Raw genomic sequence first — 25,417 nt, forward strand, 5'->3', positions numbered from 1 at the left:
TCCCAGGCATTTTCACTGAAGCAACCCCTTCGCTCCTGGCAGTTTTACTGGATTTTGCAAAGCCCACAGAATATTCTGTTCTATTGCTATAAAAACATGGAACCTACCAAAAGAAAGATTAGTCTCTTCTTTCATCAGGAAAAAAATAATATTTCTATCTGTTTCTGTTTTGCAGCAATTAGCAATAGAATATAGCTAGCTAAGTTTCATCATTATTCACAAATCTGTTTAAAATTGTGAGAAAAACAGCTTGTTGCAATGTGGCCCTGGTTGATGTCTTATACTCTGCTGCCACCTGCTGGCCGTTATTGTAATAATTACCATTGCTTCAACAATTCTCTTCAGTTCAGAGGCTGCATTAAAGCCTTCTGTATGCATTTTGGGAGCAAATGAGTTATTAAATATGAATGTGTTGTTTGTATACTATTTGTTGTACAAGTTTTTCTTTTCTTGTTTTTTTTTCTTCTTCTTCTTCCAAGACCGTTCAAGATATTATCGAATAAGATTTCAACCCGCTGTTGTCAGGTAAAGTGTTTTGTTGATGGACGGGTACTTTTACCAATCATATTTCGATTTGGTCATAAGGGGACAGGTATGTGTGTGTGTGTGTTTTTTTTTTTTTTCTAGTCATTTTTCTGTCTGGTGTTGCCAGGCGACTTAATAATCACTTGACCAATCAGATTTTGAGTTATCTTGCCAGTGTTAATTGTGTCACTGCGATTGCTACGTGTACTGTGGCTTCATTTAACATGCTCGGGCTTTCGGAACATTTAGCCAATCAAATTTCAGCCCTCTGTTGCCGGGTAAAGCCACCTGTTGGATGTAAAAGTCCTTCAACCAATCAGGCGTTGAAAATTGGTGACAAATGTGACAAAAAGAGGTGTCAATTGGCTAATGGCATTGCTACCTAGCAGTGCTAAAACTAAGTTATCGTTTATATGCACACAAAAAAAAAACGTTAAGTACTGTAATATTTCCTAGTTGTTAATAGCGTATTAAAGCTAGTAAGGCAAATGTTAGTGTGAGACACTATTCCTTGATTAAGCTTCCATTTTGGTTTGTTTGTGTCACTGTGATTGCTACATGTATTGTGGCTTCATTTTAACATGCTTGGGCTTTTGGAACATTTAGCCAATCAGATTTCAGCCCTCTCTCACCGTGTAAAGCCACCTGTTGGGTAGACAAGTCCTTTAATTAACCAATCAGACGTTGAGAATTGGTGACAAATGTTACAAAAAGAGGTGTCAATTGGCGAATAGCATTGCTAGCTAGCAGTGCTCAAATTAAGTTGTTGTTTATATACACAAAAAATGTTAAGAACTGTAATATTTGCTAGTCGTTAACAGCTTACTAAAGCTAGAAGAACAAATGTTAACATGAGACACTAACATTCCTTGATTAGGCTTCCATTTTGGTCTAATTGTGTCACTGTGATTGCTACATGTGTTGTGGCTTCATTTAACAAGCTTTTTGGAACATTTAGCCAATCAGATTTCAGCCCTCTGTCACCGGGTAAAGCCATCTGTTGGATAGACAAGTTATTTAACCAATAAGACGTTGAGAATTGGTGACGAATGTTGTTACAAAATTAGGTGACAACTGGCTAATGGCATTGCTAACTAGCAGTGCTAAAACGAACTAATATTTGCTAGTGGTTAACAGCTGATTAAAGCTAGAAGGACAAATGTTAGCATGAGACACTAACATTCCTTAATTACCACAACTAAGCTTCCATTTTGGTGTGTAGAATGCTAATTTTTTAGCCATGTGTGCTGGTCTATACTTGAGTAATGTCTTCTTATCTGATTGTTAGTCATATTTTACCACTACTTAGCTTACTTTTTAATGTGCTTCCATTGACCCGGAATTCATCTTTAAGCAGAGCAGACATAAGTTAAACTCGGCGTCCCAGTTCTCGCCTTATTGACAGCCCGTGCCTGCTTGGAAATAAATGGACGATTTTTTTTTTTTTTCTCTCGCCACAGGCCTGCGGACTTGCGGCGTGTAATGATGACATAGCGTTCCCCTAATGGAGCTTTAGCCTGGACTTTACTGTTTGCTGTCTGATGTACTCATCAATTCATCGACCACTTGGCCTGATGGATGCCTGAAAGCTTTACTCCTTCTCCCAGTCATCATTCCTGATTCTCATTTTCCCATTTGTGTTTTTACCCCCGCTTTTTAATTCCTGAACGGGAGCAGAGGCTTGGCCTAGCGTCCTGACAAAAAAAAAAAAAAACGACAGCGGGGATCGAACGATCACGCCCTCCCCTGCCAAGCGGCGGCTCGTAAATCTCCCGCCGCCGCGTCTGGCAGCTGCCGAAGACGGACGTGCCTGATCAACGCCAGGCGTAAAACTCCAACCGCCCTCGTGAGAAGAAGCGAGTGGATGCTCTCTAGCTAAAGCTAAACGGGTTCCAAATGGAATTGAACCTTGAACCCTTCAGAGGTTGGATGGAGGGGAGATAGTCTGGAGGATTGTAAATCTGACAAGTAATGGCTCATCCCGGCACCAGCCGCAGCCCATCACGCCGCCCCACCCTACCCCGCTGCGTCTCTCCTGGAATGGGGGCGTAAATCGCAGTGCCCCGGCAAAGCAGGAATTGAGTCAGAAGGCACTTTAACTGATGCGGCTGTAAAAACACACAAAAATATATATTTAAAAAAGAAAAGAAAAAAGCAGTGTGACAGGAGAGCAGGGAGGAGATGAGGACAAGCCAGGATGATTTTGTCATACCTCTTTTATTATAATTATAATTTTTAAAGGTTTTTCTGGCTTTCCTCCACCTTGCTCGTACGTCGTGAAAACTTGCATCCTTTTTGAACCTCAATTGCAGCGCAGTATCGGAAATACTTGTAAGTCACTGCTAAAACCGCAGACATCAAAGAAATGGGTCTGACTGTTTTTGTGTATTTTCAAACTAGCGAATATTGGGGGGGTTTTAACCAGTGGGGCTGGGTCTAAATTATCAATATATCGAATCGATATTCCTTTTCATAGCCCAATATTGACTGATAAAACCATGAATCGATACTTTTAATACATCTTTTCCCCTCATAAATAAATGTGCCAAATACCCACCCAAAAGAAGTAAGGTAAGAATTGAACATAACAAACGCAAAATGTGGATGCATAATTATGTATTATGGCTGTGTCTCTTATAATACAGGTTTTTTTGTTTTGTTTTGTTTGTTTTTTTGTTTTTTTAGGAACCATTGGAACCTTATAAACCGTATAAAATGTGTGATTTTGTTTTTTCCCCAGAGTGTTTTTGCCACTTTATTAACATAGCACTGTGGTTGTAATTGATTTCAATTATTATTAAGAAGTTTCTACTATTTTGCAGCATTGGTACTTCTGGGAATGTCTTTCATATAAAAGTTAAATTGACACTGCATGAAATCCTTAACTGAATCGAAAATCAATGTGAATTGTGAATCGAATCGGGCCCTTCTGAATCAAATCGAATCGATTTTGGAAATCTGAATCGATACCCAGCCCTTATAAACAAGTCAAGTCATCTTTATTTATATAGCGCTTTCAAACAACATGTATATTGACCACGTCTGTTTTTCCAGAGAAAAAGGCTGTTTCTCAATATGAAGAACTCATGAGCTCACCAAGTACGGTCTTCCCAAGAATGTATGCGGGAGCATTGTTACAGCTGTGCTCTTCTTCTTACTCCCCCACAATATACAATGTAGTCCCATGTTAGCAGCAGGAAATACACTTTTGATATATTTTCATAGACAAGCTAAGTATCCAACCAATGCATGTTGGTTTATAAGCTATAAGTTTTCTTAAAACACTACTTACCACCTCTCCTTGAAAGAGACGCACTTAGTTTATGATACATCTCTGTTGTTCCTGGTCACAACAGAAAGCATATTTACCTGTCTGACTTTTAATTGTTTCCGATACAGTTGCGATGCAGCCAAATACTGCATATTGCAGTTAAAACAAATACTAGAATTAGAAAAAAACTATTTGTGCAATGCTGGTCATCGTGTTGATGTTAATTATTTCTATAATGCCGGAGCTTTTAGAGCCAAAGGTTGCGCAAAATAATCACAGCAGTGATTGCAGTTACAGTAAATAAGTTTCGTTAGATAATATGACAATATACGTAAAGAAAAAAAATGTGCACAGATGTTGATTGTTATTAAAAAAAAAACAAAAAAAAAACGTAAATTTGTCACTTTCTGTTGGCATAAAAAGCAGGATTTAAAAGGATTTTACATTCAAAAACCTTCAGCAAAAACTGGGCTGACCTGAAATACTTCCTGTTTTCATTCTTCTTTCGACACCGTGTCAAACGTTATTTCACCTCCATCTAGTGGTTGACAATGTTATTACACCCTGACACTGATGGGACTGCGATCGTGTACCACACTAAATCTTTTCCCATGCATTTGCAAAAATGCAGGTGTACCTAATGTTGTGGCCTACAAGCTATCCTTTGTACTCAACACTTCAAAGAACATCAAAGCAAGTGTATATGCCTGATATGACTTAAACTGACATTCATAAACTACTTCCGCTGGTCACGCACGCACGCACATGCGCGCATACACACACGTAATGGAATAAAGAAGCTTAATAACACCGACGGACCACCAGGGAGACTTCAACTAAATCAATTCATGTAATGAATGAGTCAACTGGAAAGCTGTTTGCTTTGTCTGCTGTCTTCCTGTGTGTGGGTGTGTGTGTGTGTGTGTGTGTGTGTGTGGACGCCAAGCAGCACCCTTTCATAAATATTGAACAGTTATCTTAATGCTTTCATTGCAGGGCCGAGCTCACAATGGCCACGCTTTGTCCTTTTGACTCTTTGTTGTGGGGGGTAAGCTGGCCACTAAATCTCATCTGCGTACATTAAAAAGCTCGATGGCCACTGCTTGGAATTAATGACCGGGATGCAGCCAAATGTGTGTGCGTGTGGTTGTGTGTGGATGCGAGCGGAGGGAGGAAAAGTGAGGAAGTTGTGGACGACCGTGCGAGACGTCCGCACCAAAAAAAAAGAACCGATGAATATATGTAAATGTGACGGATGCGTTTGGGTGTAATTTCTCTCTCCCACCCACCCCACGCGAGGCGAATTCCTGATGAAAAGTGTGAAAGCGGTCTGCGGCGCATCGCTTCCCCGCCGCCGCCCTCGCGTTTTATTGCCGTAAACATCAAAAATAGGAAGCTGTGCACGCTTCCCGTTTTGACTCCAAAGCCTTCCGGCGCTGGCTAAGGGGAACTTTTGAAGTTTTCATAATTATTGGCTTTTACGACGGCTCAGCATTAAAGAGGACAAATTATGGAAAATTAAACTTTTTTTCATTGTTTATTTAGACATGCCTGGAGTGCCTGGCCACCCATCAAGTGTTGAAATTTGTTCTTCCGCAGCTGCAGTTAATTGAAAAAAAATGAAGAAATGAAGTTACTGTAATGTAAAGGGCAAGGAGAGACCCTGCTGTAGGCCACACTCACGCGCCGATTCCAGCTGCTATTGGCAGGCACTAGGCCACGCCCCATGAAGGCATACATTCAGCACACGAATACTACACTATATACAGGAAGTTTTTCACAAGACCAATTGTTTTCTTTGAATGATTTTGTATTTTGTCAAATTTTTCTTATTAAAAACACATTTAAAATATTCATTTTTTTTTGTGAGGTGGGGGGTTGCTTGAATGGTTTCATGGCTTTCAGTTGCACTGGGAACAAGTGATTTGTCATATGTGCAAATTGAGATACAACCTTGGTCATAGAGTGAATTAAAATTTGTCAGTCAAAGTTCTGCTGTACTGTCAGGTTTACCTGTTTAACATCTATTAAACACGACAAAAAGGAGAGAAGATACTCAGTTCAAGGCTCTCGAGAAGAAGAACTGACTGATACAATTCACTACTGCACTCTCTGGGGAAAAAAAAAAAAATCCCCTCCTCACCCTCTCTTTTTATTTGGTTTCTACGCCCCTAGTTCCAACCCTAATAATGCAAATGCAAAACATAGTTGGAACACAGCGTACTTGTTTGTCTATGTGTGCGTTCATGTGAGTTGAAGATTGCTGAGCAAGGAGAAGTTTGCAATCATTTCTTAACAGAAAACAGGCGGCCTCAGCAGACTGGCTCTAATCATTCTGCTGCATTTAGATGTTCTGGTTCTTGTGCTTCTTGAGTCATCTTCTGTTAATATAACACATAGCTAGGTTAAATCATAGGTCTCAAACTCTGGTCTCGGTGGGCCTCAGTCCTGCATGTTATGGAGGTTTTCCTCCTTGAACACAGCTGAATCAAATGATCAGGATCAGGCATGGCCTGATGGTGACTCCAAAAGGGACAACGTAGAAAATATTGTCTTTGTGTAATTTAACAAAACACTGGGCAACATTTTTTTTTAATCAAAATATCTGATGAAATATAAATACACATTCACACTAGAGTGGTTGGTTTGAAGGTTAAAATCCTCATTGAAACAAAAATGTTAAATGACATCGAGAGGATTATTTGCCGGTTTTGCCATTGGACATCGCTTTGACTTTTGCCACCGCTGCCGTTTAAATGTGCTGCGCGCAGCTTAAAACTTGGATTTGCTGCTTTTTGTTTCCCACTGCAACTCCTCGCGCACTCAATCCAACATTTTGCAATCAGTCACACAGCGGCGACAGTAATAACAACATTGAGCTGTAGTGCGACTCATGCTGCATTTGTCCAATATTGCCTCAACTCACTATCGGCCAGGCCCGCCCGGCCCGGGCTGGAGAAATAACTGCGACGACGCGAGCACAGAGAAAGGAAACAGGCAGCTTGTGTGTTTTTTTTGTGCTGTTGTGTAAATGTAGCAATCAGCCCACATTGATTTCCCAGCATCCCCTTGTGGTTTGGTGCAAGCCAAATTAATGGCAGATTACAAAAAGCCTTTAAACCTTTTCTTGCTTTACCCCGCTTCACTCTCATCCAAACTTTCTATTTACTCCTTTTTTTTTTTTTTGGCTACCTTGCTGATTTTATCTGTGCGCTCTGAAAAGCCTCATTCACTTAAACATGTATTAGCTCCATTTGTACTTACAGCGAATGTGCCGAGCTGTTGTCACGGTTTTAAAAGCGCAACTCTGCCACAGACCTTTTGCACTCTGTATGGACTCTTTCAAGTCTTTGGGCAGTTGGGATTATTTTGTTAGGGGTTATTATGGTTTGGAGGTTGGGTTTAGGCTTTGGGTCAGGGGGTTGGGCTAGGGTCTCGTTTTTTTTTTTTTCTTTTAAGACTGTCTGTCAATTCACACTGACTGTGAAACGTATGCGGTGCGTTTTCCCTACTGCATCCGCACGGGCTGCAATTCACACCGCGTGCGTCGCGTGTCCGGAAATCTCCACCCGCCAGACCACAAGATGACGAGGGTTCACGCTGGAGAGTTGAGTTCATGCGATAACAACCGTGTATTTCGAGTCCTATTTGTAAACCTGTTGTCACATCGATATGCTTTTTGGACATTATTTCAGGGTCTTCTACCATGGGTAAGTACGTTTTGTGTTTAAATAGTGTTATTTTGTCATGTTTAATTTATTTTGAGCTCTTTTTTTTTTTTTTTTTTTTGTCGTAAATGTCAGTCTCATGTCATGCTATGTAGTTAGCTAGCTTCCATCCCCCCCAAAAAACGAGTTCACGAACGGTTTTATTTTTGAAATATAACGGATTTACCTCGATGCGAGACGTCCGACTTCCTGTCCGGCTCGTGTAATTCATTAAAATCCGCATGCGGCGTCTGTGGAACAAATAGAACGCTTGCGGAAACCTTGTGCATCGCCGCATCCGTTCTGCACCGCATCTGGTGTGAATTGACACGCAGACTAAAATGCTTTTTATTCTTACAGGAAATGCATCGCGACTGTTCCGCAGTCCGTATGAATTGGGCATTAGAATTATGAAAAGTGTAGTAGGTATTAGGGCTTCAAGTGAATTAGTGTCTTAGCCAATTAGATTTGTTTTAGGGGTAGGTTTGGTTGAGGGTTTAGGTCATACTTTTAGCCGGTGTTGGTTTTGATTTGTCTTGGGTGAAGGGATTGGGCTTTTGGCTTTAGGGCTCACCTTTTTTTAGGCGCAATCCCAATACCGCCCCTCCGCGCTCATCTGGTCCCTCAGCCCGCGGAATGCGTTTTCACGATCACAATGGAGTTTACCAATTCTCCGTAAACTGTAGAGGTATTGTTACAGACAAGGGCTGCAGGTCCCTTTTTACAAAGACAGATGCCGACCTCCCTAAGTTCTTCCTTACTACAGCCACGCCCCCTCGGCAACAGGTGGAAGCAATGGCAGTGGTAATGGCAACACCAGGAAATAACAGAAAAAGCATAAATGTAAGTATGTTAAGAATGTTATAATAATTGTCGTGGTTTTATCGGATGTTCTGTACTTTGGCAGAAATTGGCACAATTGTGTGTTTTGATAAACACTCGCTATTGACACGTCTGTTACGTCACAACTAGCACGCAGCACGATGTAGCGAATTGCATAGCAATAGTACGTTACCAATTCCAAGAGGAATTTTTATGGGTGCAGGGTGAAGAGGAAGTCATGGAATTGGGGGTTAATGTCTTAGTTTAGGATTAGGTATGACATTGGTGTACAAATGTGGCTCCAATGCATCTGTTCCAATGAAAAGGATCGTTATCAGGCTCATGCAGAGCGTGATGACGAGTTTCAGGTGTGTTGAAGAACAAAAACACCCAAAACCTGCAGGACTCCGGCCCTTGAGGACCGAGTTTGGACACCACAGGGTTATGGGGTTGAATTATGTCTTCAAGTCTCAGACTAGCCAAATGTAGCCCGATTTAGACCCTAAAGACGTGTCACAGACAAATGTAAAATATCGTGACCGAAGTTGAGTTGTTTTGATGCAGCGTAGCTCCACGACAACCTTTGGTGGCAGCGCCGTGACTATCTGGCTGGGTCTGGTCAGTGTTTGGCTTGTGATGTAACATCTCGCCCCGTCTCCCAAGACACAGAATGGTGTAATCTGACAGAGCGACCCTCGTGAAAGTCATGTAGTTTGAGATGGGCATTAGGGTAAGCACCTCACTCTTTCGTTCCTTGGTCAGTTATGATCGGGAACCAGAGGTCTTTCAGATCTATCAACCTCAAACCAAGACCATACTTTAGCTTCTCAGCTGGTTGGGTTGGTTTAGGGTTTGGGTTAAGGGATAGGTTGTAAGGATCGGGTGGTTCAATTCTCACTCCATTTAGATTCTTAGCTAGCAAGTTAAGGGTTTGATGTTGAGGTTTGCTTATTGGTAGGGCGAGGATTTACCCATTGATGGTGAATGTGACTTAGAAGATGTAAGAATTTTGGAGCCAGACCTTAGGGCTCTGCAGGGGAGTGGAAGTCGGACTTCCTAGTTTTGCTTCCAACTTCCAACTTATGCTTCCAAAACGCAACCATGGAATCTGGTAACCACATTTCAATTATGGGTGGGATTGGGTACCCGGACCTGACCCCAACCCACTTAACCAAGCACCAGCTCCCCAAGTGTTGAGATGCTGCAATTTCAATTCAAAAAGTCAATGTTTACTGATCTTAGGAGAGCCTACATGAGAGGGTCCGAATATTACTAATAGCTCCTTGTGTGTCTTACACTAAAGTTGTACAGCACTCAGTAAATGGTTCACAATAAACTGAGCATTATTATCTCAGAAAAGGCCGACTTTGGACATAGCTCATTAGATTCGGTCAGTAATGATGTGGCTGAGGAGTGCAACTGTGATGTCAAGACGTGCACGATTGTGTGTGTGATTGCAGCCCCAGGTTTAAAAAACAAAACAAAAAAACGAGCGAGCCATCATACCGCTGTGCTTGTTTACACGGAAAATGTGGCGATGATGGCGCCCCAGCGTGTGATTGTAAAAAGTGTGGTGCCATCGAGTGCGGTTACTTCCTTTTTGCCGCCGCCACTGATTACACCTCGCCGTTTATCCGCATCCTCCACAATGCTGCAATCTTGTACATGTCAAAATTATATTTCTCCGTCCCCCCCGAGGCTTTTATGTCGGCAAACATCAACCGAGGCTTTTGTGCTAATTCGGTACAGACAAAATAGGTTTAGTATGGAAGGTAGTCTCGGTTCCATAAACATCTTTTTGAGCATATTAATTTTGTGGCAGTGCAGAATGCTTTCGTAGTGAAGCCTTTCCAGAAAGTTCTAGTGCGGGGATTGGGTTATGAATCCACATGACAGGGCTGAGGCGAGACAAAGCCACACACACGCATAAACACACACAGTTCCCTGTCTTCCCTTCGTTGCCTTGTTTCTTATCCACACAGCTTGTAGACGCCTTTCACAGTTTGTGCTGACAGAGCGATCTCCAACAGGAACAACAACAACAACAACAACCACAATAGCTGGAGATTCTCTGCACTGGCATTGAGCGTGTGTGTGTGTGCGTGCATGTCTGTGTGTTGTGGGCACATAACTCTGCTTTATCAGCCGCATTCTGGAAACAAAAAGCTGGGTCCCCCTTGGATGTAAATCTCACCGTTTTACGGCGACGTCTTGCTGAAAAGTTTTCAGGCCCAGACAGGAAGTGCTTCTACTTAAACAGGGTAAACACACACATACACACGCACGCACACAAAATCGTCAAGGCACACTATACACTTAACGACCCATCGACCAACAATCAACAGTCCCATCCCGTCCCCTAAAACCTCCAAACGTAGTAGCGGGACTGACCGGGGACAGGTGGCAGAGCATCCAGAGACTGTCGAGAAACAAAACAAAGGAGATGATAGGCTAGCTGTTAGCTTACCTGGTCCATTGCAGATTGTCTAAAAACTTGTAGGATTCAATTCTTTAGTGTCTTAGTCAGTAGGGTTTGGTCAGGGTTAGTATAGGTTACAGTTGGATTAGGGTCAGGGATAGGGTCTTGCTTTCTGCAGTGTGTTTGGCGGGTAAGGGTTCGGAATCTGGTGTTATGTTCGGCTTAGGATCTCACTCTCATGTCTTGATCAGAATTGGATTTATGCTGCATTCGAGGATGGTCGGAAGTCGGATATATCAGAGTTGCTTTTTCCCAGTTCTGACCTGAAAGTAAACAACCAAAATGGCAGTTAGCGGTAAATAGCGTTTTTTTTATTTTGGTCCTCAAACTCATTTTGACCTCTAGCAAAATTGCCTTCTCGCAATTTTGCTTCATTTATTGTTTTGATCTTATTTCATAATCATTCCATACAGTTGAATAGTTGAACGTATAATTTCATGCCGGGAGATGGTGGCATACTGTCACGTACGTTACGTTATGTGTTATGTTGAATATTTATGAATGAAGAAAGCTATCTCGTTTTATACTTGCGTAAATTCTGTTTTACCATTCACGAACTGTGTTCCCAAAGGGGAAAAACATTGTAGAGTGACGTCACTTGTAGTCCATCTGTGAAGTGGGGGTCCTTCTTTTTTTTCCCGACTTCACAAGTGGATTTTCCGAGTTCAAGGGGGTGTTCCCATACACACTTCCTGGTTTGAACTCGGAAAAGTCCCACTTCCGACCATCCTCGAATGCAGCATCAGAATTGGGCTTCCACTCTGTTATGGTTGTAAAGTAAGAATTACGTTGGGTTGACTCTAGTGTAGTAGTTAGTGAATGGTTAGGAACAGGATTGGTTTAGGACAGAGGCCGACTGCCTATTTGTGGCGTCCAGATGAAGACAACACTTTTCAAGATCAAACAAGACCGGCAGAGGTGGGCGCTTCTGTCTCTGGTTTCTTGCAGTCGTTGACAGATGCTCACATTTTCGGCCATTGTCAGTGCCTGTATTTTTTTTTCTCGACGCATTGCATCGAGAGTGGATGGAATGTTTTGAATGTTAGCGTATCATTTTATGTGGCTTGACCAACCTCCAATAAATGGACCTCCAACTCACTGACAAGCTAGCTTAGCTGTTGCAGTTTGACCTACAACTTGGGGGACATGATAGACAGTCAACACTGGACACAAAAGACTTGGTCCTTCATTTTAAATGTTATTTTCCACTTTTGGTGGGCACAGTTATTATTTGTCAGCTTGTTTCCTTATTGGCTCTGAGATCTCAATGATGACCAAACCGCCCCCCAATGTACAATGGCATTAATTAGAATTCACAATTGTCAGCCCCAATCCTTTCCTGAGTCTCATCCATCAAATCAGAAGGCTTGTTGTAAAAAATGATAATTTAGGATGCTTTTAAGATTTTAAACGAGCATCAATATCCACAGTGGTTGGCAAAGAATAAAATTAGGCTGTCTGTTGCACGTATATATCATATCATATTTTCCGTGTTTGTCATAAGTCACGTCGTCACGTTGAATCAGCGTTATTTCAACGTGTGGGCAACCGCTAACCTCTTGTATGTATATTAATTCGCACCTTTTCTATCACTCAACTTTTTTCCATTTGCAACCATCTTTTCCCCCTTTCTTTTGTTATTGATTCTGCACTGTAATTTTCCACACTTCCTGTCATCTCTCATCTCTTCAGCCCTCTGAGAGTTTTTTTTCCAGATCTACCAAAGAAAGGTACAATAAAAGAAACTGGGGAAAGAAAAAAAAAAAATCACACCTCGGTAGAATGTTTGTTCCCCTCCGTCCTTTTCCCCCTCCAGTCGTCTGTCTTCCCAAACAATATTACAAAAGCAATTCTACAGCAGTCAATAGGCAGCGGGATTGGCTCTCATCCGCCTTGTCCCACCGGGACGGCCATATCATCAATATAGATTTATGCCGTAGCCTGGCAACTAACATACACAAATGTCAACGCGAGGGAAAAAATAAAAATAATACATGAAGGCGAATTGGGCCAATTTTACAACAAGGTGAAGTGACACAAGAGTGTAAAATACGAGCGTCGGCGGACGAAGCGGCGCCGTAACTTTTCCAGACGGACGACTGGCGGACGCAATCAGGGTGTCAGTCTCTTCAATCAGCGTCATAGCAGGCTGGACAGCTGAAAGTTGTTTCACAATCCTGCCGCGAGAAATGAGAGGAGTCCAGTTTGGGTATATGCTTGGTTTTAATTGATTATTGACTCCTGATGTCCGAGATTTTTGTCATGCATGTGGTAGGTGGATCGAAACAATCAAGTCGGTGTTTTTAGTGTTTTTCATTATAGTCTTTTTTTTTTTTTTTTTTTTTTTCCCCTTCATTTTGACTTTTGTTTCATAGATCTGGTTAGTTTTATAGTAGATATATATAGTTTTTGTTGTGGGTTGGTTAGGTTTTTTTTATTAGTTTTAGTATTAGCCTTTATAGAGTATTGGTCATGTGCAAGATTACAAAAAAAAAAAAAATGCAATTAATAGTGTGTAGTAAATTCCAACATCGAGAGGATTATTTGCTTTATAAATGTGAAATGTACTTTCAGTTGTCATTTTTTTCTGCTCTGTTTTTTAACTTTAGTTATGGTCATATTTGTTTATTCACGGTCACGTTACATTCTCAGGGCGAGCCCGAGGATACTTTGACATCAATTTCCATTGACAGCAGAGGGCGCCTCCTAAGTTGGTTGCAAATCATAATATTCGTGAGAATTCCGTGTTTCGACTAGTAGTGGTACATAAAACCTATTATTGTTATATTATTATATATTATTATGAAAGACAATTCTGACTTGGGTCATCTTTAACGTTAGTTATTTGTAGCCTAAAAGTTAGCATATAAGCATCAATTTCCGTTGATATTAGAGGCCGCCCCTAAGATGGTTGCTAATGATTTATTTTTTTAAGTCTTATTCTACGTGCACAATATTCGTGAGAATTCTGTGCTTCAACTAGTAGTAGTACATAGAACATATTCTTCTTATTATTATTATATATTATTACTAAAGACATTTCTGACTTGGGTCATCTTCAACGTTAGCTAAAGTTAGTTGTAGCCTAAAAGTTAGCATACTAGCATCATTTCTAAATGAGCCTGCATGACCCAGCATTGAGGGGTTCTTTTGGTGATTGATGTTGTTTGATTTTTAATCTGTTAAACTGCTATTTTGTTACGAAGGCTATGAAGGCTTGAGTTTGACTTTTTTCTTTCTCGGATTAGCACACAGATGTGCTGTTGAGACTGTAATCTACTCCGTGAGCTCCTGTGCGACAATTTACACAGGTTCCGCTGGATTTAGATTGTTTTGAAGGAAATTAAAACCAGTCTTTGACAAAAGATTCAGAAAAGGTCTTTTGAACCAGACAAGTCTGAAGCTGCGAGCGTGTACTTGAAGCTTCAAAAACCTGACAGCGGTCAGTTCAGCGTGATTCTGTTGTGTCGAGCCGCAATGTCCGTTCTGCTTTCTTGACTTCAATTTCCCCCAAACAGTCAGCAGCTTAAGTCCTGACGGGTAGACGGTGGCTTTGCTCCGGACGCAACTTGTTTAAAGTCAAAGCTCAACCTCTCTCTGACCTTCACGTCCAACATCAACATTTTTCTCTTTTTTTTTTTTTTTTTTTTTTAATATGAACGTTATGTTGAAAGTGTGTGATAACAAACAGCATGGGAGGAGGCGTCCAGCTGAGATGATGGCCTCCAATTTTGATTTAAACACACACACACACGGAGAAGACTGGAGCTGTGAGTAAGAAGTGGTTTCTCCGAACCTCAGGGGTCCAGCCTGGAAAGCCTTGGGGAGTCGCACACGGAATGTGATCGAGTCCCTCTTGAACAATATCATCTTATCCAAATGGGTCATTTACAGCGCTCCTTAAATTGCTCTCACATGCGCACAAAAACACGCACGCTGAACAGATCGTCAAACCATAATAACATCTGCTAACTAAAGTAGGAATAGGAAAGAGTTGGAGGGGAATCAACATCAAAACATTTGAAAAACGAAGCCAGTTTTTGATGTGCAGTTCACTGATACTGAAGCGTTTGATTGCAACACTTACCCAAAAGTCTTTCCAATTGATTTTAATGTTCTAGCCTGCTAACTGCCTGCATATAGACCCTTTCATGGCCTACGTCACGGTTATGTCACCGGGTTCACTGGAGGCAAAAACAACTGGCGCTGGAGGCAATGCAAGTGTAGCTATGAGTAAACACCGCTGGTTCTATGTAGAAAATGTCGTCTTGTGTTTTTGGTTACCAGACCTGTAAAAGCATCAACAAAAACTTCTATTTTATCGCATCCCAGCCTCTGCCAGTCAGAGTAATCACAGATGGTTGTGGTTCAACGCAGTTAGGAGAAAGGATTGGACAGCTTCAGCATGGACAATGATATGGGCTAGACTTAGTTGTGACTGAAATTACTTACGTTAGTCATTATTTGTGGGATTCTTTTTACATGCACGGACTTACGAAAAGTCCGTGTTTACATGCTACATGCGCTAATGCTAACCCCTAGCTAACCAAACGTTAGCGGTATGTTTCAGTTTTGTCGAGGCGAAAGCCCCCACAATGTTTCCGCTAAATTCTTGTAGAATATTTGTAGGAGAGGCTTCATTGAATAAAGACAGCCCCGGTTTTCCTATTAGGTAGATCTAAATGTCCAGCCATTGCACGGTGGGTAGTCCTGTTAAATGGTCTGTCCCGTGAGCGAGGACGTAGGGGTCAGAAATTATCATCCCATCAGTCAGTTAACGTTTACGTAAGTAACATTTACGGTCGTGGGGAGTCAGTTTACTCACATAAGGCGTTTTTCCACCAAGTCCAGGAACTTTGAGTTCTGGGTAAAGGGAGTTCTTGGTTGTAAAAGTTCAGCAGGGAATTTAGAATTGTGTTTCTACAGCTTCTCAGCTGTCTTGGAGTTGTCGGTAATTAATTCAAATGAGTTTGATTGAGTCCAGCCGATGTAAAAACACCACCCCTAAATTTGACCAATCAGCCGTGGCCATTGCAGCCCACCCCCTCAAAGTTCCTGCTTGGCTCAGCAAGACCCTGCTGCTGAGAGAGTACTTGGATATGTCCCCTGGGGAATTTAATTACCCTGGTAAATGTTGTTGGTGGAAAAACGTGCAAATTGAATTTTACTAAACTGAAAACTGAAAAGTTCTCCAAAAGTTCCGGCGTTGGAAAAACGCCTATATTCTGCCTCCATTCCGACGTAAACTTCCCGTGAAAATATGCTAACCGGCGTTACAACCACACGCCACTGAGGTGTTTTTAGCTCCAGCTAAGCCCCTCCCTTTAAATGACATCACTTTGTTTACAATCTGTGAATGGGTCTATTATTACCAATATACCAATTTATCGACTATCTCACTTATATTTTGGTTCATACTTTCTTCCTAGTGACCTAGCAACCTACCTATGTACGTACATTTAGACTTGCTTATAGTTACCTGCCACCAACCCTACCAACTGACCAACCTACCTTCCTACCCTTATGTCTACCTCAACCAATCAATCCACTTACCTACCATTCTGTCAGTCAGTCAGCATAAAAAAAACATCTGATATTTGATAAGATGACTTTTGCTATTAACAAGCTCTCGGGTTTTTGCCAGTTTGACCCGCTGAGTTGAACGAACGGCAATGAAACTTTGAGGTCAACCGACGAGTCGTCCCGTGAACTTAATTTTGACACTGCGTGAGTCAGTCGGGGATGCCGTACCGCTGCTTCTTCTTCTTGCTGATGATGGATGTCCGGGACGCTTTCACCGCCTGTAGACAATTTCCTGAGCACGGCTGTATGCACAGCTTTTTGAATTCATAAGAAAATTGACTGCAGCAGACGCATGATGAATGAGGACGCTCCCCTCGCCAGGAAATAGAGAAAAATAATAGCCGCCGCGTCAAAAAATTGTGATGACTTTCACTCATTAAAAATCTATTTAAATCGTCTAGCCTACTACAAAAAAAAAAAAGAAATTCAATCTGTCATTTGAAAGCAATGCTTCACATCAACAATGTGTCCCTCATGATGACAACTGCCAAAGTCCGACACTGTAAAACAAGGACAATTTGGAAATTGACGTTGTTTGATTAATTCGAACATAACTACTAACGCAATGTATGGTGAGAAAAAAGGCTTCATGCCTATAAAATCCAAAATACTGTGGCAATTGTTTTGATATCGATAATGTTACTTTTGGTGACGATTCATAGCATTTTTTGTGTCATTAACTCATTTTTTTCCCAAAACCGTATAAACACTTTGTTTTAAATATTGCCATGATCCCAAAAATGTGTTTATACATTTTTTGTTTTTTGTATTTTTTATGCTCGAGCATACAGAAGGCTTTCATGCAGCCTCTAACCTGAAGAGGTCACTTCAAGCAATGGTAGTTCTTTAAAAAAATACAAATAAAAAAAAATAAAAAAAAATTTTAAAAAAAAGGCCAGCAGGTGGCAGCAGAATATAATAGATAAACCAGGGCCATGTTGCAACAAGTTTTTTACCCATTTTTTTTCCAACAGATTTGTGAATAATGAGGAAACTTAGCTATATTCTAATGCTAATTGCTTCAAAACAGAAACGCATACAAATATACTTTCAAATAATCTGTGAGCCTTGCAAAATCAGTCAATCCAGTAAAACAGACGGGAGCAAAGTGGGGGGGTTGCTTCAGTGAAAATAGATGGGAGCTAATCAGTTAAGTGACGTTTAGCTTTTGCACAATTACAGTTGTGCCCAAATGTTTACATACCTCAAAGGTATGTAATCTTTCAAGCACAGCTGTAACTAGCTAACTGGTGCTTCTATACAGTACTTACATGACTAGAAAAAAACCAAAACCTGTGAGTGGGTTATGACCGCCTTGTAGTTTCTCTGTAATGTAAAGGGGATGGTTTTATCATTTGTAACAGATTAGACTAGTTAACATGTGCTTGCGTGAGAATTGGTATCACACATATGCTAACTAGTTAGCTGCGTTCCGACCTTGGCTAACTGTACTTATTACCTACTTTTGCTTCAGTTTTCTATTTCATCCACTCTCAAACACATCTTCCACCCTTGGGGGGACATTTATTCTGATTACACGGAGCCCCGGAGATCGAACAACGTAGTAATCAGAAAACTGGCCGGGCATCTATCACCGCGGCAACCAATCAGATCTCCAGCTTCACGCTCCCTTTTGGCGTGAAAAATTACATGCACAGAAAGAGTTAAAAAAGAAAAGAAAAAGTGATTTGTGTCCGTATGTTATTTATGTTAATTGAAAAAAAAAAAAGACAAAGGCGTTGGTGTAAAACGTAAAAGAAAAAAAGGCAATACTATGGGCCACGAGTCTAACAAGAAACAAGTGTGTGCGTATGTGTTTAGGGAGTGTGAAGCTATTTGTTTCCACTGATGATAGAGGCGGCAGTGGATTTGAAGAGACAGCAAATAGGGGATTACCAGGAACTGTGTGAATGAAATAGCGCACACAAAAACATGGGCGCACTGTGAAGTGTACACAAGTGATAGAAACTGATAGCAACAACAATACATTAAAGTGGTATGCTAATCTCCAATGTTAGATGATGTCATTTGTTCAATTTTTGTATGTTACAGTATATTTCATTTACGTCAAAAACACAAACACACCCAAGCGCAACCCATTTTTTTTTCACTTCAAAATGTCAAGCCATTGTGCGGCACGCCGTGAACAAATGTTAATAAAAATCAATGTTTATCGGCCTCGGATCGAAGGCCGCATCAGCCGGAATGTAAAGAAACAGCCACGACATCAGTGCTGTCATGTAGCGAAATTTACGATGGATGGATGCATGAATAATTGAAAACGCAGCGACATCCACAAGGCTATTGTTGGCCCAAGACGCAAGCGACTTTTTTCCTTTTTTTTTCTTTTCTAAATTCTGTATTCAATCTCAAGAGGCTAATCACTTTGTTCTTTGTTATTAAAGTGTAGAAACGACTACGTCAGGATAAAGGAAACGCTCTGCTGTGTCGCACCTTGTTTTAAACCGTTTTTTTCCATTATAATTCCATTTGTCACATAAGCAATTAGGTAATTTATTTATTGCAAATAATACAAAAATATTGCTCAAATAAAATAGTTACATGTATATAAAATATTTTTCATTAAATACTTGGTTAATTACTGTAATTAGAAAATAATTAAATAATAAAACATAATTATTCAAATTAAAAAAATTCATATTTGACTTTATTATACATTTGTCTTTAATATGGCAAAATCATTTATTGTAAATAATCAAGTGAAAATATTAGTGAAACAATTCTACACCATTTTAAGAATTGGTTAATCAAATAGAACAAATTATAAACATGACCATTATGTTATTATTGCATTATTAAAATGTAATTAATTACGGATTTTATATGTGATTATTCATTTGTACTCATTTATCTCATATATATATATATATATAAATGAGAATCATATTTAAGACAAATGAATAATAAAGTAAAATATGTAGGTTTTAGAATAAATTGAATAATTGTTTTATTTATTTTCTAATTACAGTAATTAACCAAGTCTTTAATAAACATATTTAATATACATGTAAATGTTTTATTTGAGCAATATTTTTGCATTTACAATAAATAAATTACCCAATTACTTATGTGACAAATGGAATTATAAGGGGAAAAAAACAAATATTGGTGAAATGGCTATTTTTACAAACAGTTATTCATTTATTTTACACATGCATTTAAAGCATACTATATTCATATTTATTTTGTATGTACCTAATGAAATAATTGGTCAAGATTTATGGTATAACATAAAAAGCAAAAACTATTTTAATTATATGTACAAAATTCATTAATTGCATTAAGTAAATAGTTCATGTGAATTAAACTCATGAATAAAATGAAATCATGAGAATACCTTACATGAAATAAATTATTTTACCTGCCACCTTTTAACTGAAATAACGTTACGTATTTTCTAGGTATTAATTATATTCCTTGATCTTATGGGGGTGAATTAATTTATCGCATAAAATAAAATATTAGTAAAATAATGTATTTAATCAGTTATTTTATGAAATTACCGGTTCAATAATTGGAACTACATTTATTACAATGCAGCTATTAAAATACAAACCTGAGACATATTATTGAAATACACACTAAATTAATAAATAATCATTTGAACAGTTCGTAAATTCAAATAAAAATAACATTTAACGTAATTAAGAAAAGCGTCCAGTGAGGCAAGTGTCATTCTGCCGCGTCTGACTTTGCAAAGGTGACGATTGACAAAGTGTTGAAGTAATGTTTGAGTGTGTCTTTGTGTGTAGGTGTGCGGGCGTGTGCACATACCTCTAATTGCTCTTCACCTGCACTTGAGCATCTTTCCGCCTGGTCAGCACTCGAGCTAGCCGCTGCCGTGGCGGCTAACAGGATTAGCTTCTTAGCTTCCTGCATCCAGATGGCAGCCAGGAAGTGACACAAAATGGCAGTTGCGGATGACTCATGCTCCGACCCTCCTTCACCGTGTTACCGTCTCACCCTCACACTTCAAGCTTGCCAGCCATTTTGTTTTGTCTGGAAATCCTTTTACTCTCTCTATACGAAAGAGAAAATGAAGGAGAAACAATGAACTCGAGCTATACTGATGGTAGCTATCTTGTTGGCATTTGGAAACCAACTCAAGTGTTAGCATGCTAGTAGTTATTTGAGCTATTTTGTGTTAGCGCTAACATGTTATCCTTTTAGCAATAATCCATGGATGTTAATTAAATACTGTCTTATCACTTTGACTTTGGGTTTTCTGTACTTGAAGATGTCGAGCTATATTAGCATAGCAATGTTAGCATGATGACATTTCAGCTAGTCTGTGTTGCTATGACTGATGGCAGCCATCTTGTTGACATTTGGAAACCATATTAAGTAGGGATGGGCGAGTACCGATACCAGGTATCGGTATCGGGCCGATACCAGCCTTTTTTCAAGTACTCGAGTACTCGTGACGCAGACGAGTACAAGCGACCGATGGCAGAGGGGGAAGACGTTAAGTGAGTCCTCCTTGCCTGTAACTGGTGCTAGCTTGCAGCAGTTTTTCACTAAAACTTCACCGGTTTGGAAATACTTCAAAATTGTGAATCTTAAACTAAAAGAGCATTTTTGTGTTTTATTTTGAGCGTTAAGACTATTGAAGAGTGACTGTGCTGTTTTGTTTTTTGTTTTGTTTTTTTGTTTGTCAAAATTAAAGGAAATACATTTGTTTAAAAATATCTTTTAGTGATTCTTTTTTATTTGTCAAAATGTACTACTGGTATCGGCAGTTGGTATCGGTATCGGTGAGTACTGAGGACCTGAGTATCGGTATCGATCTGAAAAAAAGTGGTATCAAACATCCCTAATAAGTGTTAGCATGCTCATCGTTATTTGAGCTTTTTTTCGTGTTAGCGTTAACATGTTAGCCTTTTAGCTATATTAGCATAGCAATGTTAGCACGATGACATTTCAGCTATTCTGTGTTGCGATGAATGATGGAAGCCATGTTGTGGCATTTGGAAACCATCTCAAGTGTTAGCATGCTAGTAGTTATTTGAGCTATTTTCTGTTACCGTTAACATGTTAGCCTTTTAGCAATAATCCATGGATGGTAATTAGATACGGTCTTATCGCTTTGCCTTTGGGTTTTCTGTACTTGAAGATATCTTGGAATATTATCTAGCAATGTTAGCGTGATGACATTTCAGCTATTCTGTGTTGCTGTAAGCATGTTAGCAATTAGCATATTGGGACAATCCATCAAAATAGGAAGTAACCACTGGGCAGGATATGAAATTCTCTGCCTTTGGACGTTTCTGTACTTGAAAATGCTATTTTACTATACTGTATGTTGCTACATGTTAGCATAGCAGCCATTAGCTGCATTTCCTGTTCTCTGGCCCTCATGGCATTTTGTGCTTGGTTCACTGTGTAGGAGACATTCCAGTGACCTTTAAAGTAACTTTTTTTTTTCTTACCTCCAAAGGTGTGTGTATGTGTGTTTATAAGATGTGTGGCGAGGTTATAAGGCAAGCTGTGGCGTCAACACGCCATAAAGCACTTTACAAATCACTTTAAAGACGACATCTCCTCTCTTTAATTGGCTCCAGAGTCTCCTCGCCGTCGTTCATATTTCAGACGCCGCGCTGAAACTCGCGCCCATAAATCTTCTTTATGGCGGAGGGGGGCGAGCGAGCAGGACTTTGACTGTGGGAGAGCGAGAGAGCGTCACCACTGTAATGCCGGTTGGTGAGTAAAACGCCAGGCAGCATACTGATAGAGTGCAAGTGCAAACCAAGGCTGAGGGGACCAAATAAAATTGGTCATGGCCTTACAAGTGCAAACCTGACTGAACAACTTGGATGGCGAGCATCTAAGGGGGTGTGTGGCAGGGATCACAATTTTTTTTTTCCTCTTTAGATGATAATTCATTTTTTAAAGGGATACTTGAACAATTTTCAGCAGTGAAAAGTTAATATTTTGTCTGGAATGAATTTGATAACTTAATTATTTTTCATGTACAATTAATACCTTTAAAAAGCAATTTTCCTACTTCCTGTTGAGTGATGATGATATCACCTGTGCTGAGGAAGTAGCTAACGGTCAATCATGGCTCACCTGTCGGAAAATAATGGATACCACATTAATTATAGACAAAATATTAATTTTTTACTGCCTGAAAATTGCTCAATGAGTCAAGTATACCTTTAATATTTTTTTGTGGATAAATTATTACTTTTTGGGCCCAAAAGATTTTTTATCCTTGAACAAATTATATTATTATTATTATCATTATTATTATTATTATTATTGTTATTTTCCCAAGAAAAAATACACTTACCCATGGGGCCCGGCCGGGCACAGCCCGAAGAGGCAACGTGGGTCCCCCTTCCCACGGGCTCACCACCGGTGGGAGGGGCCAAAGGGGTCGGGTGCAGTGTAGGCTGGGTGGCGGCCAAGGGAGGAGACCTTGGCGGACCGACCCCCGGCTACAGAAACTGGCTCTTGGGACATGGAATGTCACCTCTCTGGCAGGGAAGGAGCCCGAGCTGGTGTGTGAGGCAGAGAAGTTCCGACTAGACATAGTCGGACTCGCCTCCACACACAGCTTGGGCTCTGGTACCAGTCCTCTTGAGAGGGGTTGGACTCTCTTCCACTCTGGAGTTGCCCATGGTGTGAGGCGCAGAGCAGGTGTGGGCATACTTATTGCCCCCCGGCTCGGCGCCTGTACGTTGGGGTTTACCCCGGTGGACGAGAGGGTTGCTTCCCTCCGCCTTCGGGTGGGGGGACGGGTCCTGACTGTTGTTTGTGCATATGCACCAAACAGCAGTTCAGAGTACCCACCCTTTTTGGAGTCCTTGGAGGGTGTGCTGGAGAGCGCTCCCTCTGGGGACTCCCTCGTCCTGCTGGGGGACTTCAACGCTCACGTGGGGAATGACAGTGAGACCTGGAGGGGCGTGATTGGGAGGAACGGCCCCCCTGATCGGAACCCGAGCGGTGTTCTGTTATTGGACTTCTGTGCTCGTCACGGTTTGTCCATAACGAACACCATGTTCAAGCATAAGGGTGTCCATATGTGCACTTGGCACCAGGACACCCTAGGCCGCAGTTCGATGATCGACTTTGTAGTCGTGTCATCGGATTTGCGGCCGCATGTTTTGGACACTCGGGTGAAGAGAGGGGCGGAGCTGTCAACTGATCACCACCTGGTGGTGTGTTGGCTCCGATGGTGGGGGAAGATGCCGGTCCGACCTGGCAGACCCAAACGTATTGTGAGGGTTTGCTGGGAACGTCTGGCGGAATCCCCTGTCAGAAGGAGTTTCAATGCCCACCTCCGGCAGAGCTTCTCCCTTGTCTCGGGGGAGGCGGGGGACATTGAGTCCGAATGGGCCATGTTCCGCGCCTCCATTGTTGAGGCGGCCGATCGGAGCTGTGGCCGTAAGGTGGTCGGTGCCTGTCGTGGCGGCAATCCTCGAACCCGCTGGTGGACACCAGCGGTAAGGGATGCCGTCAAGCTGAAGAAGGAGTCCTATCGGGCCTTTTTGGCCTGTCGGACTCCGGAGGCAGCTGACAGGTACCGGATGGCCAAGCGGAACGCGGCTTCGGCGGTTGCTGAGGCAAAAACTCGGGCATGGGAGGAATTCGGTGAGGCCATGGAAAACGACTTCCGGACGGCTTCGAGGAAATTCTGGTCCACCATCCGGCGTCTCAGGAGGGGAAAGCAGTGCACCGTTAACACTGTTTATAGTGGCGATGGGGTGCTGCTGACCTCGACTCGGGACGTCGTGAAGCGGTGGGGGGAATACTTCGAAGACCTCCTCAATTCCACCAACACGTCTCCTTTTGAGGAAGCAGAGTCTGGGGACTCTGGGGTGGGCTCTCCTATCTCTGGGGTCGAAGTCACTGAGGTGGTTGGAAAGCTCCTCGGTGGCAGGGCCCCGGGGGTGGATGAGATCCGCCCGGAGTTCCTAAAGACTCTGGATGTTGTGGGGCTTTCGTGGTTGACACGCCTCTACAACATCGCGTGGACATCGGGGACAGTGCCTCTGGATTGGCAGACCGGGGTGGTGGTCCCCCTTTTTAAGAAGGGGGACCGGAGGGTGTGTTCCAACTACAGAGGGATCACACTCCTCAGCCTCCCTGGTAAGGTCTATTCAGGGGTGCTGGAGAGGAGGGTCCGTCGGGAGGTCGAATCTCGGATTCAGGAGGAGCAGTGTGGTTTTCGTCCTGGCCGTGGAACAGTGGACCAGCTCTACACCCTCCGCAGGATCCTCGAGGGTGCGTGGGAGTTCGCTCAACCAGTCCACATGTGTTTTGTGGATTTGGAGAAGGCGTTCGACCGTGTCCCTCGGGGAGTTCTGTGGGGGGTGCTTCGGGAGTACGGGGTGCCGGGCCCCTTGATACGGGCTGTTCGGTCCCTGTACGACCGTTGCCAGAGTTTGGTCCGCATTGCCGGCAGTAAGTCGGATTCGTTTCCGGTGAGGGTTGGACTCCGCCAAGGTTGCCCTTTGTCACCGATTCTGTTCATAACTTTTATGGACAGAATTTCTAGGCGCAGCCGAGGCGTGGAGGGGTTCCGGTTTGGTGGCCTCAACATTGCATCTCTGCTCTTTGCAGATGATGTGGTGCTGTTGGCTTCATCAGGCCGGGGCCTTCAGCTCTCACTGGAGCGGTTCGCAGCCGAGTGTGAAGCGGCTGGGATGAGGATCAGCACCTCCAAATCCGAGACCATGGTCCTCAGTCGGAAAAGGGTGGAGTGTCGTCTTCAGGTCGGGGATGAGATCCTGCCCCAAGTGGAGGAGTTCAAGTATCTGGGGGTCTTGTTCACGAGTGAGGGTGAGATGGAGCGGGAGATCGACAGGCGGATCGGTGCAGCGTCTGCAGTGATGCGGACTCTGTATCGGTCCGTCGTGGTGAAGAAAGAGCTGAGCCAAAAGGCAAAGCTCTCGATTTACCGGTCGATCTACGTTCCAACCCTCACCTATGGTCACGAGCTGTGGGTCGTGACCGAAAGAACGAGATCCCGGATACAAGCGGCCGAAATGAGCTTCCTCCGCA

General features: G+C 42.0%; 1 long non-coding RNA gene across 4 annotated transcripts in view; it reads left to right on the forward strand.

The window, feature by feature from the left end:
• LOC144019296 (uncharacterized) overlaps positions 1–25,417 on the forward strand; it is a 148,813-nt gene that overhangs the window by 55,260 nt on the left and 68,136 nt on the right. Inside the window, exon 3 of one of the 4 annotated variants that reach the window (XR_013283617.1) lies at positions 20,161–20,592. The exons of 2 other annotated variants lie outside the window; for them this stretch is intronic. This is a non-coding gene — a long non-coding RNA (uncharacterized LOC144019296). Of the gene's footprint in view, positions 1–1,985; positions 3,572–20,160; positions 20,593–25,417 lie in introns of those variants that run through there. One more of the 4 variants, XR_013283620.1, reaches the window with a different exon arrangement.

The sequence above is a fragment of the Festucalex cinctus genome, chromosome 5 (assembly GCF_051991245.1).
Source record: "Festucalex cinctus isolate MCC-2025b chromosome 5, RoL_Fcin_1.0, whole genome shotgun sequence".
NCBI lineage: Eukaryota > Metazoa > Chordata > Actinopteri > Syngnathiformes > Syngnathidae > Festucalex > Festucalex cinctus.